General features: G+C 41.3%; 1 long non-coding RNA gene across 1 annotated transcript; it reads left to right on the top strand.

Moving 5' to 3' along the window:
• The first annotated feature begins 2929 nt into the window (after window positions 1–2929).
• Window positions 2930–7251, top strand: LOC107304426. The gene is made up of 4 exons (XR_001550519.1): window positions 2930–3013; window positions 5472–5600; window positions 6391–6459; window positions 6751–7251. It is a non-coding gene; the product is annotated as an uncharacterized LOC107304426 (long non-coding RNA).
• The last annotated feature ends 5233 nt before the right edge of the window (window positions 7252–12484 follow it).

Below are 12484 nucleotides of genomic sequence, written 5' to 3'. Positions count from 1 at the left end.
TAGATTCATATGTACACAGATAAATCTAGACGCTTTATAATTTAAAAGATATACATATTGATTTATAAATGGGCCTAACAATGTACTATTATTGTTTCTATATATACATTGATAAACAGATGAATATAGACACAATCAAAATGTCTAACCATACAAAACGGAAAGAATAAGAGATTTTATTTGTTCGAATTTATTTCTAGAATTCCTTGTATTTAAGCAAAGGACGGGTAGTATCAAATAGAGGGAGTAACCGACAAATCGCCTCATTATCGCACAATGTATACGATATGTTCTTTAGTGAAATCCAATTTCGTCTCTTTGCTCTCCCTGAAATTAGCAATGGTCACTTAATTAGAAGAGCATGACGGCATGACCAACACTCGCTGTACAAGTTTCATGCAGAGCGAGTAACCCAATTGGAACACCTGAGGAGCATGTCTCGTTTGATATAGTTGGGTTAAAGAATTAAAGTATTATATAATTTTTAATAGCTGTTCAAGGGTATAACCGAATAATTTAACTCGTATAAAGTTAAAATTTTCTCTAGAAAAATCGGATAAGTATATATATAATTTATTTTACAATACACATCGTTTAGTAGCTTGCATTGGGAAGTTTTCTCACAAAAATCCAAAAAACTACATGGGAAACGACAAAACGATATATTTACAAATGAAAAATAATTTATGAATAATTTTTTTTATATACGTGTTCTTATCGACCTAAAAGCTAAGACTAGAAAATAAGCTCATTGAAAACCCCAAAATCAACTTCAATTTAAGGTTAAAAATTTAAATTTTGGCTTATAAGCATAAACAGAAACGAACAGATGAGATGAAGTCATGTGATCATTGATCCAATACAGTGTGAAAAGTATATTATGTTTTAATTTGTTGTGTAATCTTTGTATGTGCAGAACATTACTCAGTTGTAAAATTAGATTAGTGGAACAATTGTGCTACACTCCAACAAACACATCCAATCTTCAAAATATTATACCACATGGTATCTTCCAATGAAAACAAACATTTTGAAGATGGCCTCGACAATGACGCTGATACTGACACCACCGCTAACTCCAACCTCGGCGATGATGGAGCCATCCACTCCGATTCCGACGTCAACTTAACCTCAACAACGGCAAACATCAAGCTCAACCCCAAAGCTACCTTTCACCTCAAAGTTGAAGACGTTGGTGGCATTGACATTGATGGCGATGGCTTTGATGCTATGAATATATCTAGGCCGTGTTGGGCAGGCCGGATAAGTTATCTAATTCTTCTTGGTTTTCGCACGCGCGATTAACGAACTGCTAAATGGTATAATTTTTTAAAAAAATTCTATAGAAAAGTTGTTTTAAAAAATCATATTTGTCTATTTCATATTTTTTTAATAATTAATAGTTATTAATCATGTACCAATCTATTACTACGTCTTCTACGCCGGATAAGTTAACTTATCCACCCACCTACTGAATGTGGCCCTAGTATAGATGATTTCATTGTGGAGTAAATACTTTTGTTTCATGTAAAAAACTAGACTATTTCAAAAGGAAAATGCTACGCGTACGTCCCGGCCGTACAACCCTCGTATGACCGGGATGGCACGACTACTTCCGTCAGCTGTATGCTGCTTCCATCCCGTATGCATGCGTATACAATACTGCTGGCCGTTGCTGTGTCCATCCCGTACGCGGGTTATACGGCCGGGACGTACGTATAGCATTGTTGATTTCAAAATGCCAATGGGATGGTCTTCATATTCTTAGGGCCTATTTGGCAGAGCTCTGAACTCCAGATCCTAGCTCCAAACTTCAACTCTAGTCAGAGTTGCTTCTGTGGAAGTTGGAGAGCAAATCAAAACTGTTTGGCTAGTTTGGTCTACTCCAGAGCTCCTAAAAGAGAGGATACGGAATATATTGACAATAATATCTCTGTGTATTATGGAGTCATGATTAAGTCGTAATTTAATTATGTTTCTTTTTCATATAATTAAATATTAATTATTTTTTAATTTGAACGACACAACTATATGGTTACAAAATCTTATATGACAATTAATATATAATATAAATATTTAGTAATAACATATAGTTCTACATGAGTGGCAGATTCGAGTAGTTATAATAAAATAACAAAGGGTAGTGGGTCTTTTGGCATGGAGTGGAGCCGTGGAGCAGCAAAAACCCAGCTCCACACCTGTAGTTCATTTTTTAGGAGCAGTTCCGCCAGCTCCGCTCAAAAAAAAATAGAATCTATACTGTTTGTCATAACTCTGATTCTACGTAAGTTGAAGTTAGGAGCTAGAGCTATGCTAAACGGACCCTTAGTGTGACATGAATCCTAAATCGTCCGTGTGAATTAAAATAATGTTTTGCGAGAACGTGCCACATTAAGACAAACATAAGAGTTGTTCTTAGTTCATACTAAGAAATATATAAACATGCATCCATCTAACTTCTATATTCATATGAGTATGGTATCGGCCCGCATCTCAAAAATCTTGATAAAACTTGGTTTAATTACACTCTCACGAAAAACCTCTGATTAAGTTGGCTTAGTATTTATATACACCTCAAGATCACTTGAAATGTAGACATACGAATATTGGGAAACCAACACTAAGAGAGATGTGATAATCATTAATTGAAATGCATTAGAAAATAAACAAGTGGTAATATAATATAAAAGGTGATACCATAAGAAATGGCATGCTTAGGTCTGAATTAAATACGTGATTGCAACAGTAATGGATAAGTAAATATTGGTTGTTATTGAAATGATAAGACTACACGGTTCAAATTCTATAACTAACATCTAACAAACAGCTAACAGAAACTTGCTATCTAAATTGGGTTCTGTTATTATCGAAACCGATTCAAATTCTCCTATGAAATCTCTAACTGTTAAAAAGAAATACTGCCAAGATATAAATATCGAACTGAACAGCCGCCCCCAACACCGTCATCAGTCGCATCCCCAACGTCGTCATCCCCAGCTCTCACGCACCAAAGGTAAGTCATTCCTTCTACTTGTAGGAATTTCTGTGTACTGATTTCAGTGTTCTATCTGGGGATTGGATCAGTAGTACTTACATAGAGTATATGAAATAGAGAAATCAAGATGGATTAACTGTTAGAGAGGTACAATAACATGCTATAAGCTAGTTATAAGCATATTTTAAAGAGATAAAAGTAGAGAAAGAAGAGAGGTGGGCTACTAATTTATAGCCAGCTGCACACGGAGTCCAAGACAAAATATGTTAACGACATGTGGGACTATGTATTGATGTTTTGTAAGTTTCTATTGTATGAATTGACTATTAGATTGACTATGAATGAATTGGAGTGTATAGATCAATGAATGGTAGATCCGGCATCTCACCTTGTAGAGCCAACGCGCCATCGCCACCTTCGCTCGCGGCCACCGCGTCGATCGAGGCCAGCGACGAGACAGGCCAGCTAGACCCCGACGGTGGTAAAGCGGAGATTGCTTCCTGCCATGACGAATCATGGAGTACGGGATGGAGCGCGCGGTCCGTGCCCCACCCTACCTCTTCGCGTTTTGCCGCCGGTCGGATCGATCGGGTTCAGGGACCTCGGCTTGAGGACGCCGGTGTATGCTGAGCTAGGGGGTGTTTGGTTCATTGTTTCACTTTAGTCAGTCATGCTACGGTTTTTTTAGGCGTGTGTTTGTTTCAATGTCCCAGTTGTGTCATGCCACGCTTTTCTATCCTTAGGTCCCACATGTCATACTTAGATAATTTGAGCTAACATTGTCACACTTGTGGTTAACTATTTCTTGGTTATACTTTTGCCACGTATCACAACTTGTCTAAGCTTAGTTATGACAAGCTTGGGCATCAACCAAACAGCCCCTAATTGTTGCCCTTGCTGTATCTGTTGACTGGTTGCTACGCTTAGAACAGTAATTGTTGCCTTGCTGCTGCGCTTAGAACTTGGCTTGTAGTGGCCTATATGGGTTAGTGGTAACTGATACTGCTGCTGCTGGCGACCACCGTTGCCTAGCTGATATTGGTTTGTGTTGACTGTGTTTTTGGTCTTTCATGCTTTACTTCATTTTCAAACTAAGGCCACGTCCGGCACACCCAGCTAGTTATGTAATACAACTTTTTTTTCACGCGCACACTTCCCGAACTGCTAAACGGTGTATTTTTTCTTATAGAAAAGTTGTTTAAAAAAATCATATTAATATATTTTATATATTTTAGTAATTAATTATGTATTAATCTATTACTATATTTTTCGCGCCGGATAACTAACACACCATCTAAGTAAAATAACTTTTATGCATTTTCTAACATGAACTTTTACTGTACGTACAGAAATTATTATGGAATCTGTTTGTTCAACGGAATCCCTGTGTGAACTCGTTAATAATTTAACCAAAGGACAAATTGGTGTAGTTAAATATCTTGGTCTTGAGTATATTTTGCAAATAAAAAAGATACAACTATATCCATTGTTATTGAAATATATAATAAGTAGGTACAATAAAGAGAATGAATCCTTTAATATTGGAGGTAACAGTTTGAAAATAAAAGATATTGATGTATATTTAACGTTAGGGATTCCATCTAATGCCAAACACTGAAAAATATTAAACCACTGCCTACCAATATTAATGCATTAGTCAAGAGATATACCAACAAAAAATGGGAAGATTTTTATCAAATATTTACTTAAAGAAATAAATGGTAGCAAGGACACATGTGACCATTTTATTATGATGTTTATGCTATATTTGCTTGGAACATTATTAGCACCGACATCACGAGAAGAAGTCCCAACGTCATATTTGGGTATTTTACAAGATATCTTAGTCATAAAAAACATTAATTAGAACGAGTTCACATTGAGATTTCTAATAGACAATGTCAAAAGCGTGATCAGTGCACATGGGACAAGCAAGTATAGATATAAGAAATGGCCATGTGGAAATTTAGTCCTGCTACGAGTGCAGGTTCACCATATATAATACCCCGCTGATCAAATAGGTTTTTTGGATAATAATTAATAGGAGGTGTGAAAAATTTTAACTTTTATACCGTTTCTCAAATAGACCGTGGATGCGTTTGGTTCTTGAGTAGTGCAAATGAGAGTATAAATTTGTGTTAATCAGAGTCCAGGTGAATTAATAGTCATCGAATTAATTTGGATAGTCGGATTTTCATTAATATCCTCTATTTAAACCATAGGGGCGGATCGATCACTATCCAGCCCTAGCCACCCTCACCTCCTAGCGTTGCGTCGCAGACGCCGCCGGCGCCGGCGCCGTCGCTGCTGCTATTATGCTTCGCCGAGCCGCTCACCATATCGCTGCTGCCACTCTGCCTCCACAGCCATGCAACCATCTTACTATCTATCGCTTCTACAGGATCGTTGTGATGCCGTTGCTCTAAATCTAATTCCCTTGCCGCATGTGTTGCTGTTCCTTCCTGATGTCTTGCAGGTGCTGATGGTCGGGCCAACCAAGAAAGCAAAGAGGAGCATGCATGGAGGAGAAGAAAACGAAGATTTATTGGTGGTTCCCAAAAAATATCATGATTTTCATCCAAATCCTGGGTTCTCCTCTACAAGGGTAAATTCCTTTTTGTCTATAAACGTTTAATTTTCAGATAGAATCCAATTGGTTTATCGGTTGTGCGAGTTTGAAATATATTTTGATATAGGCCTAAACCTGTATTTTTTAAAAAATCTAGGATTCATTGGTCAATAATCAGGTTAGGTGACCTAAATAAAGTTTGTACCCACCATCGTTATCTCTCTAGTGCCACTAGTTTCGTCCGATTCCGATAAACGATTTAGGAGAAACACCAAAAACTGTGTTGCTGCTCGGGTCGGGAACTAGTGCAGCATGTTTTGTTTCGTTTTAATTGAGACTTATAGAGGCATCGTATGATTTTATTCCCAAAATAAAAGGTGTAGATAATTTTCTGTATATATACAAAGTGTATCATTTGTCTCTTTTCATTAGACGTTTTGTTACTTTTATATAAAACAATGAATAGATCATTATGGGTAGTTAAATACGGGTTGACGAAATAAATATAATCTTTGTGTTTCATTGTTGAAATATGTTAAGTATTCTACGTACACTTATATAGGTTTTATACGATGTTTTGCTCCAAAGGTGTGGAGGGTTCAAATTGAGAAATGTTGAGCCAAATTATCGTCAGAGTTGAGCCAAGTGCATGACGAACTTATATGATTAATATGTGATGACTGTAATGTTATGCTATCATTTATTCTCCTGTATATATTTATTTACTTGGTCATGCATAATTAGTGAACTTGATTTTATATTATTATTCATACTAAATTTATTAATGTTTCAAGTTGACAATTGAGTTTCTCACATCGTTTTCAAGTTTCAAGATTATGGTTCTTCTCCGATTAACTCAATCAAGTACCATGGGTGGCCATGGAGTATCCTTGTAGTAAGTGCTGGCCCCGCTTACTCGCCTTACCGTAATGCTAAATGGATATTCATATCTGCTAAATGGATATCCATATCTCCCTAGGAGGGGACTACTATTTTATTATATTTGGTTTTTATTCATGTCTGCTCGGGATGGGAACTATCATTGGATTAAATTTTCTGTTTCTTTTCAAATAAGAGAACTAATTCTTGTTACTCTCTGTTCCCAAATATATAATGAATGTTTTAGTTATGTATTGTTCTCGTTGACTATTTTTATACTCACCTTGCTGTTTTACTTGGTTTTTAGGTACCGAATCTCACCGGCATGCATGGGTGAAAAGTAGCACCCTAGTACTCACACTTATACACACCTCTAGCTATAATCTCGTTTAAGTATATTTTAAAAAATAACCTTGTGATTAGATGATCTCCATGAAGATTGCGAACTAGTGGGGTTTATGTGTGTTTTGTGTAGCGCTTCATGTTGGAGAAAACCTAGGGTGTTACAGCACACTACTACTTTTCTTTTACATATATATATCCGCTTTATTTAAAATAATTTATATGTATCGTAGATTTGGTATTGGGAGCGTATCTTAATGATACAATCTGACACCATATATGACAAGCCAGTTTTCCTGTTGATGGCACGATGGGACAGGGAATTAGCTTTACAAAGAGACAAATATAATATCTCTAATAGTTATGCTGTGGGGAAGGTATTTTTAGTACTTACATTGTTTGTAGAAAAAAATTTATAATTTTTTTGTCTAATCGATTTACTTTTTAATAAATTCCATCTTTGCAAGTTATCATGGATTTGGCGGGTGCGTCTGCTCCTATTATGTGCAGTCAATGGCATTAAGTTTTGTTTGTTCGTATATGACAAATTATACAAGATATTTAAATTTTATTTTACAACATAAATTTAGTTTGCAAATATTGCACTGTAATCTAAGAATGTTATTTAATTATTAGGGCACCTCCAATGCATAATGCTTAGTAAGGTGCTTAACAACATGATTAATAGCTTAAGTACAGTGTTTAGCTTAATTATGTTGTTAAGCACCTCACTAAGCACTATTCATTGTAGGTGACCTTATTTTCTTTTTACCATTGCTTTTTGATATGCCAATTAAATATTTATTGTTTTTCAGAAGCGAAATAACCAAATTTTAAGTTCATTGCGGGCCATCCATTCGAGAATTGACGACACGACTGGAAAAGTGTCGATACTAGAGAAAACAATAGTTACATGGATCATAAAAAAATAAGGAGGTTAGTCCTTGTTTGTACATTAAGTAGTACATATCATTTCTTACTTTATAACACCCATATGTAACAAATTTATTTTAATCCTTGAGATCTTCAAAACATCAATGCTATTGGTTCAGATTGCCATCCAAAATGTGCTGATGGCACAGTTAGTTCAAAAGGTGAACAAAAAAGTGTTGACAACATAGAAATTGTAAAGGATGATTTAAAAATCATTGGTGATCCACTGAAGGTTGATTCGAAAGATGATTACAATATGACTGCTCCACGGTAGGCATCAAAGGCAGTTATAAGAATTGATTCAACTGATAGTTTTAGGAAAAAATGATAATGTTACGTATGTCATATCGTCTTATGAAATGAGTCGTACATCTTAAGGAAATCTAATGCCTTCGACTCGTCATAAAAAGGAAAACCCGAAATTTAGTTCTCCATACGCACTTTATTAGGAAACAAATTGCATGAAAAAAATGTGGGCAAAAAGAAAGGACAACTAGCGCCAAGATGATCTTTGCTTTTTATAATAATAATAAATAATAATAATAATAATTATTATTATTATTATTATTATTGCTACAGTACCACTTATAATGTTATTGCATTGGGCACTTATACTTCAATTCCTGCACGTACAATTCCTTTGCAATAATACTATAAGTGGTACTTGAATAATAATAATTATTATCATTATTATTATTATTATTTAAAAAACAAATATCACCTTTGCACTTTGCGCTCGTTATCCTTTCTCTTTGCCCTAATTTTTGTGTGCTATTTGTTTTCAAATAAAGTGCTTGTGGGAGACCTAAATTTTGGGTTTCCCTTTCTACGACGAGTTGAAGGTATTAGATCTCCTTTAGATGTATCACTCGTGTTGGAAGACGATATGCCATACATTAACATTACCATTTTTCCTAGAAACTATCGGTTGAATCAATTCTTATGACTGCATTTGATGCGTGACGTGGAGCAGTCATATTGTCATTATCTTTGGAATCAACCTTTGGTGATCACCCCATGATTTTTAAATCATCCTTTACGTTGGCTATGCTGTCAACACTTTTTCGTTCACCTTTTGACTGTGCTATCAACACCTTTTGGATGGTCATCTGAACCAATAGCATTAATGCTTTCAAGATCCTAAGGATTAAAATAAATTTGTTAGCCATATGGGTGTTATAAAGTAAGAAATGATATGTATTATTTAATGTACAAACAAGGAAACCTCATTATTTTTTAATTCATGTAACTATTGTTTTCTCTAGTATCGATATTTTTCCAGTCGTGTCATCAATTAAGCGTAGGTATGTTGGTTCGTTGATAATCCTAATTATTCCTCCCTTGTGAGTCACAATTAGCCAGCAAATTAAACCCGCCAATTATTGATCATTTCAAAGGACATTAAATATAACAATATAAAATATTGTTTCTTATCAAATTAATCTTCATTATTGTGGTTTTGTTTGGTTGGCAAACTAACTTTGTCACACTTAATCTTATGCAAGATGATGGATAGTGTTTGTAACTTATCACAGTTCCTAACTTGCCTTACTCTTAGCCACTTAGGCCGCATTCAGCATTGAGAGATATAGAGGTTAGTTTCCCAGCATGAAAAATATAGTAATAGATTGGTACATAATTAATTAATTATTAATTATAAAAAATATAAAATATATTAACATGATTTTTAAAGTAACTTTATAGAATTTTTTTTAAAAAAATACATGGTTTATTGGTTTGGGAAACCTGCGTGCGGAAAACCAGATAATATGGATAATTTACCAGTGTGCCGAACGGGGCCGAGCCAACACGTCATTTACTATTTTATTGTCTGGTTTTGCATAAGCTTAGTTTGTTATTTTTTTGGCCCCAAAAGTATGAGAAGGCCAAAGTTAGCGACTAGCCATGTATGATAATATTAGTTTTCGGCCAGACATTTCATGTATTCGAACAATTCCTGGCCGATAAAAATAAAGAGAAAAACCAAAAGGTTGATAAAAATAGAGTGAACACAATTTATGGACAAGTCACACCAATCAATTCATCGTGTATCACAATCCTTTCCCTCAATGATATCGTACGTCGCGTGTCACAGTTCACGTGGAAAATGCATGCTTTTGTGCACTTACCTGTACTCTCTCTGTCCTACAAAATTTAATTTCAATAATCTCAATGTAATATTGATAGGAGAGAAAAAAAAAAGTTTAAAGTACCTCTTACTAATGCGAAAGTAGCATTGGTTGTTGAGTATGTAAAGAGTGTTGAACGGATAACATTTCTCAATCTGTGGATTATTGGTAGGTAAAAATTTAGTTTTAATTTATTGTGGGATAAAATTTAAAATCTAGAAGCTGATTTATTTTGAAATGGGGGGAACATCTATTAGCTAACGTGAGATTGATCCACAGTGCGGACTTTAATTTCGTACGTAGATTGGTTTTACATTAAAGACGTTTAGTTTCCAGTTTAGCGAGTCAGCGAGTCGTTAAATCTCGATTTAACAGGTCATTAATTCCTGTCGTTGTTCCATTAACAGTTCACGGTTTCGCGTTTCGGACCTGATTTGTCGTGCGAATCTCTGATTCGTGCACGGTTCGGTTCTGTCGTGCGAAGGCACGTTCCATTCATAATTTCCCGAGTCACGCCCAACCCACGCTCGAAGTCTCCCTCGCCTTCTTCGGCCCACTCCTTTTCCCTCTCCTCCTGGCCAGCAGGCCGATGGCCCAGCCAGCCGGCCCACTTCCCTTCGGCCTATCTCCTCTCCTCCCCTTTCCTCTCCGCCGACCCTACACCCCGGGCCCACTCCTTCCTCCTCTCTCTCCCTTCAGCCTCCTCCTCTTCTCCCACGTGGACCGGCCCATCTCAGCCCGCTTGCTCTTCCCCTCTTCTCTCTCTCGCTGGGCCACCCCACTGTCGCCCGCGACCGAGGTCCGGGTCACCACCCCCTTCTCCCGGGTCACCGACAAGTGGGGCCCACCTGTCGGGCCCGTCCCCTTCCTCCAACCAGCGCCCACGCTCGTGCGCGCCCGTGTCGCGCACCTCCAGCCGCTCGTCGCCACACCGAGCTGCGTCGCGCCCTCGCAACGCCGGCCGTGCCTCGCCTGTGCCGGCAGCCGCGCCGCGCATACGCTCCCTGCCGCTGCCGCCTACCTCCTCTCGCGCGCAACCACGCCGCTCGCCTCGCGCGCTCGCCAGCAGCCGCCGCCGCCCATGCAGCGCCAGCCTAATGGCTGCGTCGTCTGTCACGGCCGCCAATCCCGCGAGCCCACCTCCAACCGCCACCCCGGCTTCGCCGCGCCGTGTACCCGACATGCGCACGACGCGCGCGCCGCCGTCCCCAACAGCCGCCCGCACTTCTTGGCGACGGCACCGGCCCAATGCCGCGCCGCCAATCCAGCAACCGCAGCCGTGCCGCATCTTTCGGGCGCCGCCTCCTCCGCGCCGCGCCAATGCCCGTCGCCACACCTGCTGTCTGTATTGGTCGCGTCCGCACCCGTCGTCCCGCCTCCTCCGCGCCGTGCCGGCCACGCTAATCGCCGCCGGCAACCACTGCCGCGCGTCGCGCGCTCATGCCACCTTTAAAAGCCTCGCGCCGTCGTCGCGCGCGTCGTGCCGCTGCTCGTTGCCGCCGCGCCAGTGTCCGCATCTGCCCCGCGCCGCTAACCACCTCCCCGCCCTACGCGGTAGCCGCCACCTATAAATCCCACCCCCTAGCCGTGCCGCCGCCTTTCTTCTTCCGGTCGTCACTGCCGCTCTGCCTCTCCACCGCACTACCGACGCCGCCTCCGTCGTGCCTCTCCCATCTATCAGACGTCGGCCCCTCTCCTGTCGTCATCGTCGACCTCCCGTTGCAGCCTCGGTGTCGCTGGTCCTCGCAGACATCATCGCCTCGTCGGTGAGCCCGCTCTCCTCCCTTCTCTCTCCCTTCCTCTGTTTTCTCACGCCGTCGCGAGCGCATCCCGCTGATCGCCGTCGGCCGTCTTCCTCCTCCCTATCCCCTCTCCTTCTTCCTCCTTGCGGGCCTCCGCCGCACCGTCGTCGTCACTCCTTGGCCGTGGCCGCCTCGGTGCCGCCTCATCCTCGTCGTGTCGCCTTTGCGCCGGCAGCCGTGCGTGCCGTCGCCGCATGTTGGCAGCCGCTTGCCACCGCCTTCGCGCGTGAAAGCCACGCTGGCACGCCGCCATGTCCTCTCCCCTCTCTCGCATCACCGCCGCCCGCTTCACCCCGCCGCCGCTCTTCCCCTCGCGTGGCCGTCCTCGCATCGCCGCTCCCATTCCCCTCCTTGCCTTGCCATCGTCGGTTGTTGCCCTCCGCCGTTGTCGTCTTCCCCTCCCCTTCCCTTTCTCGCCGCACGCGCCGCCCCTTGTCGAATAACCGCGCCGCCACACGTCCCGCCACCTCGCCGACCGACCGCCGCTTTCCCCACCGCCGGTGAGCATCTCTCTCCTCCTCCCTCCCATCGGCCGCTGCCACTGGCCCGTGTGCCGCTGCTGCGCGCATGCGCCATCGGCCGTCGTCGACGCACTGTTTCGGCGCCGTCTCCTCCGTCTCACCGTCGCTGACGCGACGCCGTCAACGCCCATGCTTCCTCGGCCCTCGCGCCCCACTTGCTCGCTAGCCACCGCACCGCACGCCCGCTCGACCGTGCGCTGGCTTGCACCGCTGGCCTTCGGCCGCGCACCGCTCGCCGCCAGTCCCTGTCCCCGCTTGGGTCACCGCCTAGCGTCGCCAGTTGCCTCCATCCACCACCGGTCATCCACCATTGT

This window comes from Oryza brachyantha, chromosome 6 (genome assembly GCF_000231095.2).
Source record: "Oryza brachyantha chromosome 6, ObraRS2, whole genome shotgun sequence".
NCBI lineage: Eukaryota > Viridiplantae > Streptophyta > Magnoliopsida > Poales > Poaceae > Oryza > Oryza brachyantha.
The sequence above is the reverse complement of the archived record's forward strand: the minus strand, read 5'-3'. Positions and strand labels throughout refer to the sequence as shown.